Here is an 8,170-nt window from a genome sequence, read left to right on the forward strand (position 1 = left end):
AATTTAATGCAGCTATCAAGCTCGAACTATGATAAGAACTGAAGAACGCGGCAAACAAGACGTAACTCATGCTTTAAAGTGTTTAAACAATTTGGCATTCAAACTTGTTTAAATGACAGCACTGACTTCTTTAAAGTAACCTCATAATGTTAAATTATTTAGAGTAGAAGCTATTTTTTAATTCAAATTTGACAATTGCAAAATTGAAATTGAACACTTAATTGAGTATGGCAAATAGTTTCTAATTGTTATTCAAATATTTTACAGAATTAATTTTCTCAATTTCCTCATCAATACATACTTCTTCAACTGTTATATTTGCATAAACTTGCCTTGAAACCATTCAAATAGCAGTATTTTTTTCTTATTCTTCTTTTCTTACAATTTTCTTCTATGCTTCATATATCTAATGCATAGATAAATCCATCATTTATCGTAAAATTAATTTTTACTACTTTACTCTTTTCAAATACAACAAGTCCTGTTTAACAAATAACAAGTGAATAGACATGTAAATGCGCACGCCACACACTCATATATATTCAGACAAATATGTATGCAATTAATTCTGAATTTCAAAATGATTGAAATACAAGTAAAGCAATGTCTTCTACTTACGTGTTGTCTTTCTTCTTCTGTCAGACTTATGTATGTATTTCCAACACTTCCTTCTCTGGAAAAATAATTAGGAATTAAAAATTTTTTTAAAATCGCATGAATTTTAATATTATTAGCATGCACTGTTATTTGGCTTCAATTATTTTTTATAACATGGGTATTGCGTATTTGTTTATGTGATAATATTCATGCAAATGACATAACAGATAACTGCATAATTACTGTATCACTCACTTGCGTTCAACATGCAAATGAATTTAAGCATGTACGAAATGGTGTATGGTTGCTTTATGCAGGTTCCAGTAATGGTTATATTGATGTGGTACTTGTGTGTCTGCAGCATCTATAAAAAACACAAGTAATATAGGGATAGAAATATTTCAATGTTAGTAATAATAGCGGAAAAATCCAATTTATTAGTTATATTGAGTAAATCAAGCATAGAATATCTCCACACTATCGAATATCATTTACCTGTTAATCATAGACGGTATGCAAGAGTGTGATTACATTTGCACACCTCCTCTTACGTCAAAATGACTGACCACAATATTCTGCAATATTGTATGATAGTAAGTGAATTTCAGTTATGGGAAAACAACCTAGTTTTTCATGAGTAGGAGCGTAATAGCATAAATTAAAAGTGTTCGTTTATTAATTTGTTTGCTGAAATGAAAGCTCTTTTGCTTAAAGTCATGTAAGGTGATGAAGAATGCAAATAATATGAAAATTAATTTCAACAAGTATCTAGCATATTAGAATCTTCAATTAGTTGTAAAAAAAATTGAAATTGCTATTCTTAATACTGCACGCCATGCAAAATATTTCACATTACCATCAAATATTTAGGTGAGAAATAACTATATTAGAAAAGAGGCAGAAATAGTTAAGTAATAAACAATGCAATTATATTACATACTTTCTCTTAAGAATCTCTAAAAGAAATTCTATTTTTCATTCTCATTACTGGAAATTATCAATTTCGCTCTGACATCTAAGCATAGAATAAATGTCGATAGCAAAAAATAGTAGAAATCTGCTAGCTTTCAGCTGGCCCATTGTTGAAGTCGTACAATCATAAAATATGAAGCATAAGCTATTTTTGAATCATAGATGATTTAAGCGAGTAAAATTGAAAACACTGCTTGACTGATGGCCATATCACACTACTATAATGAATTGCTAACCACAGTGAGTACATTCTGAAGAGTTCTACAAGAGTAAGTGTGCAATATAAATAGCATATCCATTTGACTGTGGTGTAGTTACAGCGTAATAGCCTAATAGAAATGGATAACATGAGACAAGAAAGATATGAATTATTCTTGACTGTTTCTCATATGCACATCATTTAGTGTAAGACTGTTCTCGCGGCATTGATGAAACTTCAGTTTCTGCAATGCAATTCACATCAATGTCACTGCGATCAATTCTGAAGCAACAAGTTTAAAAACAGTTGGAATTGTACAAAAAATAAGGAAGCCTGCATTCCAAAAGACAGAAAATATTGCACAAAAGTATCCTGTTTCAGAGAATACTATGCTTTAATGTGGAAAATGTTTAACTTACATAACATCCTCCATCATAGCTAAATTTCAAAAAATATCAAAACCTATAAATGTGCCAACGCTATAGGCCATTTATTCTGAAACTACTGGGTAATCATTGCTTAAATATTGCACGGTACGCTAAGATAAAATAAATTTAATGAATTGAAAACGTTGAAGTTTGACAATACAGAAGAAACATCAGTTATGGTTAAAATCAGAGAAAGAACTCCGCAAGTTACAGAACCATTACTAAAACGGTGAAGAAGTCTCAGTAACTCACCATAAGAAAGAAGCTAAGCAGAGGAGGTCAATGAAACTGCACATGAAAAATTGGTACCGATACAAAATGTGGGATAATGGATTGGGCTGTGGCAGGGTTCACCAATTATTCAGTAACTTTCTCATAGATTGCATAGTACATTCATCTTTCACTATATTTTTTGCTCACCATTTGTGAATCATATATGAACAGAACGGAAGCCAAGGAATGAAAAATCATTTACTTTGAAATTGAAGATGGTATTGAGAAGAAGAGCTTTGCGCGCTTCTTGACTGCTGCTCTACACACTGAAAAACTGAATAATCATGAGGATTGCATTCTTCAACTTTATTCAGGGTCAAGTGGAAAAAATTTGAATATGACATTGCCCTAGCTGAAATCACTGCACGATTAGTCCTAGTAGCGTAATGGCATCATCACAATCGAAACTTTAACTAATTATAAAAGTTATTGGGATTTTATTCAATTCTGATGTAATATAATACAATGTAAATCAATATATTTTCGACTGTTGATTTGAAAAGTTGTTGTTCTTCATAAATTGAAATGAAAGAAAAGGGATATAACGTAAAAGGAAGAAAATTAGATAACTCAAACAAAAAAATATTGTATCACGCAACGCATTTTGAATGGATACTTTACTCAAATGTCAAAAATGTTACGTGTACTAAAAATCATGCATCCTGGTTCCGTATCGAGGAAGATGCAGATGGGCAACTTTCTTATGAATAAAGATAGGCAAGGCGCCAAGTTTACTGCCCATTTATTCCAAAACTAATGGTCAGTTGCTAAATAAACAATTAATAGCACTATCATTTATCAATATGAACATTATCTGAAGAATAAAAAGAAAATTCTCAGCCTTTCGCTGAAAAACAGCAAACGCTGTAATAGCCAAAGACATTTACGAAAAGGTCGATAAAACGATTTCCTTTCAAAATGATATAAAATGATCGGAAAAATTAGAAAACAACAAGGATCTTCGTCCAACTATTCTTGTAGCGTATTCGTCATATATGCCTTTACAGTTGTAATAGAATAAATTGTTCGAAGTAATGGAACATTAGTAATGGAATATTAGTGTGAAGGAAAACAAGAGAAATAAAATATGCAGAATAAATAAATATGCAAAGAAAGCGATATTGTGAATAGTTATTTCAAAACTTCTAAATGCATGAGCAAAAAAATCATCTCATCGAAATAAAATTTGTTACTGACTTTTGTATATCGCTTACAGCATCCTTAAAACGCAAAATTTTTCAAACGTATTCTCTACGATTAATTGCGCATTTGAAATCAGAATTCGTCACAATCAAGAGATGGAAATGCAAATTTTATGCAATGTTGCATTTATTCCTTTCATAAATGTTAAACTAGGAGACAAGTAGTTTTATCAAATTTCTGGAAAATAAATCATCGATTCCATATAATTCAAAATTTATGAACATTTATTCCAGGCACTACTGCTTTCATTTATAATTTAATTAATTGCTCTTCTCAAATGCGAATTGGCCAAAATGAACAGATAAAAAGGAATGCAATTTTGATGCAAAATTCCATTTGTTCCTTCTATAAATACCCAATTTGAAAACCATTCCTTTACGGAGAAATTCACCAAAACACTATCTTTTATTAATATAAAACTTTATTCATCAAAAAAGTCAAAATTTTGAAAACGAATTTTTCGCAGATTTTCGCAAAAGCAGCCAAGTCTATAGCTCATGAAACTTTGAAATTTTCAAAAAAATATTTTTTCCAAAAATTAAGTGAATTTTTTATATCGGTAGACAATTATTCGCTAAGTATTATAAACGAATCCGGACCGTTCGTGATTGCGTATTTCTTGATATATACCAAAGAACCTGAAACTTAAAATAGGATTTTAACGAAGTCGAAATAAAAAAGAATGAAAAATAAAAGTTGAAAATGTGCATATGGAATAGTGTCATTAACTGATACAAAAAAACTATCCATGTTGTCATCTGAAAAAAGGAATGTACTTTAATAAAAATTGTTCCTGATTTTCATTTAAGCAACAGTAACTTTAAAAAACAAAAACCTTTGTTTACTGAATTTTTTGACTTAATACTATTCAGAGATAAGAATTATCCAAACTTTTCACATTAGAAACCTACTTCGTGCAATATGGCAGTCTTTTTATTCTATAAATTTCAAATGCTCAAACCGGCAACTTTATCAAATATCTAATAAAATCAAATTCCCAACAATGCAGCTATAACTTATGCGTCAATACTTGATTTAGCGCGGCATGGTTCGAAACTGCATGTTTCATGTAAAAAAAATATTATATCCTGTAAAAAAATGTTCATTTTCATTATCACTCATTGCAAACAGGTGGCAATTTGAATTCCGTTATTTGGGCAATGACTGTATTCTGTCATTCAAAGGGAGCAATAGATTCAGCATTTTGCGGTGGAAATAAATTCCAAATGCTGTAAAAAAATAAATGTATAAACAATTTACACCAAAGAAATCCTCCCAAGACTGGTGTTTTTATGAATGTTTGGAGATATCCACTTAGAAGTTCAATTAAACAAACGACTTGTATTCAAGAAAATGGCTAAAAACTCTTTTATAATTTCGTCGTAATTGCAAACAATTTTGTACAACTTGAACAAACATTAATTTTCAATAATACGCAATCGTGGCTTTGCTGAGAAATCTGCAGATACGACTAGTTAAGAGGGTTAGCATTTATAGTAAAAATGTACATGAACATAAATAACATATAAAAGTGACATTGTTGCGATATTAATTCTATGGATAATAATAAAAAACATAACATTTGAAAATATTTTGGAAAGGTAAACAGCAGATTCAGAACATATGAATAATTTAACAGTTTGACACAGAATACAAAGGTAACATAAATGATTGCAAATGAAAACTCTTTTAATGTGAAATCAATTTATCGAAACAATTCTCAGAACTATCCTGCCCATTAGGGATGTTGCTCTCATTTTTCACATCTTCCCTATTGCATACTTTTGACGGATTTCAACGTGTTTACCTATTGGAATGTATTATGTCATGAATCGCCTTGGATTTTAGCATCTGATTAATAAGGATAGAAATAAAAAAACAAAAACTAGAAATATTTGCAAAATAACATCAAAATTAAAAATTAAGTTAAACAAAATTTAATTTCAGCACATTGTATTTCATATGATCAGAATTTTACAGACGCATGCTAATTCTCTGCACTTAATTATGATCACATTTATCGAAAACAAACAAATGTATTTTCCAATGAAGAACTAATTGAAAAGGATTTGTTAATTTAATTATTTTGATGCTACATTTAATAAATTTAATTTTTATCAATATCACCTCTATCAAAAGTTCAATGCTGGAACTTAACATTTCAAAAACGTGCTTCAATTTAACGACTATATTTAAAAAATTAAAAAATTTAATACGTAAATTTTTATAATGCATACACTTTGAATGCAAACAAAAAGAGAATGTGACATTAGCGAATATTAATATCAAGTTTCACTCCAGAATCCATCAAAGGGTTAAAAGCGGACTTCAGTAGTAGTTTCGTATTGCGATAATAAACTGAGAGACCGGATATTGTTAGTCACTTTAGTTAAACAAACAAGCACATTGCTACTGGCAACAAAACGCTGCTGGAAAATTCAATTTGCATATTCGCAAAAGCAATGTTATTCGACCTAGTTTACCTGCACTAACACTCAACTGTTTTTCTTGACTCATCTGGGCAGTATTACAAAAAATATTAAAAATTGCCAGTAATGTAAAATATCAGAACATATCAAATAAATCTCATTCATAATAAACGGCCCTAATTACTGAACATCAAAAGCAACTGCCAACAAACTGCCCTCTAAAAAATTGTTCAAATTAAAGACTTTCAAAAGAAATCAGGTGGATAACTGAATATTGTTTATTAATTAAAAAGGATCATAAGTTTTTGTTGCCTTCCCGCGATGAATAATTAACTGAGATAACTTTATCTGACGGCATTGTTAAATTCATTTGTAGTCAATGTTATCAAGTTAACAAAAAATGTTGATATACATCACGTCAGACGAACAACCTTCACGTAAAGTATCTCGACAATGAATATCTGGACAAACTAAAATTTCAATTGCTGCTAATCGTAAACACTGACACCTTTTGCACATATCTCATTTATAATAGAATACTTTGACTATTCTACGTCTATAAAATTTTCCTAATAAAGCGCTTGTCCTCTTAGACGTGAAATTTCAGAAAATACATTACAGTAAAAAAGATGAAATAAGTAAAGAAAAGTGAGACTTAACTAAATTAGGGTCTCCGTTTGGTTGAGATCCATCCTTCTTTATATGCATTTCCAAACCACGACAAAAAATTTCTAGAAATTATAATAAAATGAACAAAAAATCACATCTAATTTATGGGCCTACGACCGTCTTTCTATTGAAAACGCAGCACCACTCACTCTCAGCATACCATTAGCCAAAAATTATTTCTACGAATGACGCAAAAGTGATTGCATAGCACTTACATAGAGTTTTCCATGTAATTAATTGGTGAACAAGTACTACTTAAATTGTTCACTTCGCTGGGCCGCCATAATTTTGGTGGATGTTAGCAGAAAGGCAAACAAATAGCGAGATCTCACAAATACATTTCGATGTCAGGGAAACAAGCTTCATTTCAGTTTGCCTTCGGATAACATAATTCGAGTTGATGAAGCAATCACATATTTCTATTAACCATTATAATCGGCAATTCATGTATCTTCGAAGTTCAAAACTGTCATATAACGTGCAAAATTGAAAATCACTGAAAAGATAGTCATAAATTATCAATGTTTACGCAAAGTATCAAAACATTAGCATTATTTATCATTTCGTATTTTAAAGTCTGATGAAAGAAAATCTACAATTTAGTTATAATACAAGCCAAGTGCACTTTAAACTGCCTAAATATGAAAATCTAAACCCTTCTAAAAAATTATTCAGAAATAAAAAATTACTTTTTAATGCTTCGTACTTCAGATTCGAAAATGGCTTTTTCAAAAAAGAAATACATTCCACAGAAAATGTACAATAAAACAATTAATTTTAATTTAAAGCAGGAATTCAGAGTGCTGCCGTGTACCTTTCCATGCCGTAAGACGTAGCCACATGCATGATGAGAAATGAATGGAATATTTTGAACAAAATACATTGTGTCAGAAGTTGTCAATCACGTCACTTGTGGTACTTGAATTCAGCTTCAATTTGCTGCATATGGAAAATGCGAAACAGTGATTGTTCTGCCTATCACATAATTCGGCTGATCTATCTAATTACTAACCTCTGCTATCCCTGAAGCGGAATTAATGAACGTTTGACAACTATCAAATAGCTCAATACGATAAAATATTAACAGAGAGGAAATTTGCTTGCCCCAAAAAGCAGACAAAAGACACTTGTTAATAACCATCAGAAATCAAGTCGGAAAATTTTTAACACCACCTAAGTAACACCTAAATTCCATCATCTTATCGAAAAGCGGGGTGGTTTTACTCGGTCCCGCTTTTATCTCATTGGTCTTTGCCCACGCTATTTTATTAGACCGTCAAATCTTTGTTGTATTGGTTTTCATTTTATTTGGCCGTGAAGTCTTTGTCGTAATGGTTTTCTTTGTCTAATTCCTCAGTGAAGTCTTTGTCGCATTGGTTTTTTTTGTCTAATTGCTCATT

The sequence above is a fragment of the Trichinella spiralis genome (assembly GCF_000181795.1).
Source record: "Trichinella spiralis strain ISS 195 chromosome Unknown Scfld8, whole genome shotgun sequence".
In the NCBI taxonomy this organism is placed as follows: Eukaryota; Metazoa; Nematoda; class Enoplea; order Trichinellida; family Trichinellidae; genus Trichinella; species Trichinella spiralis.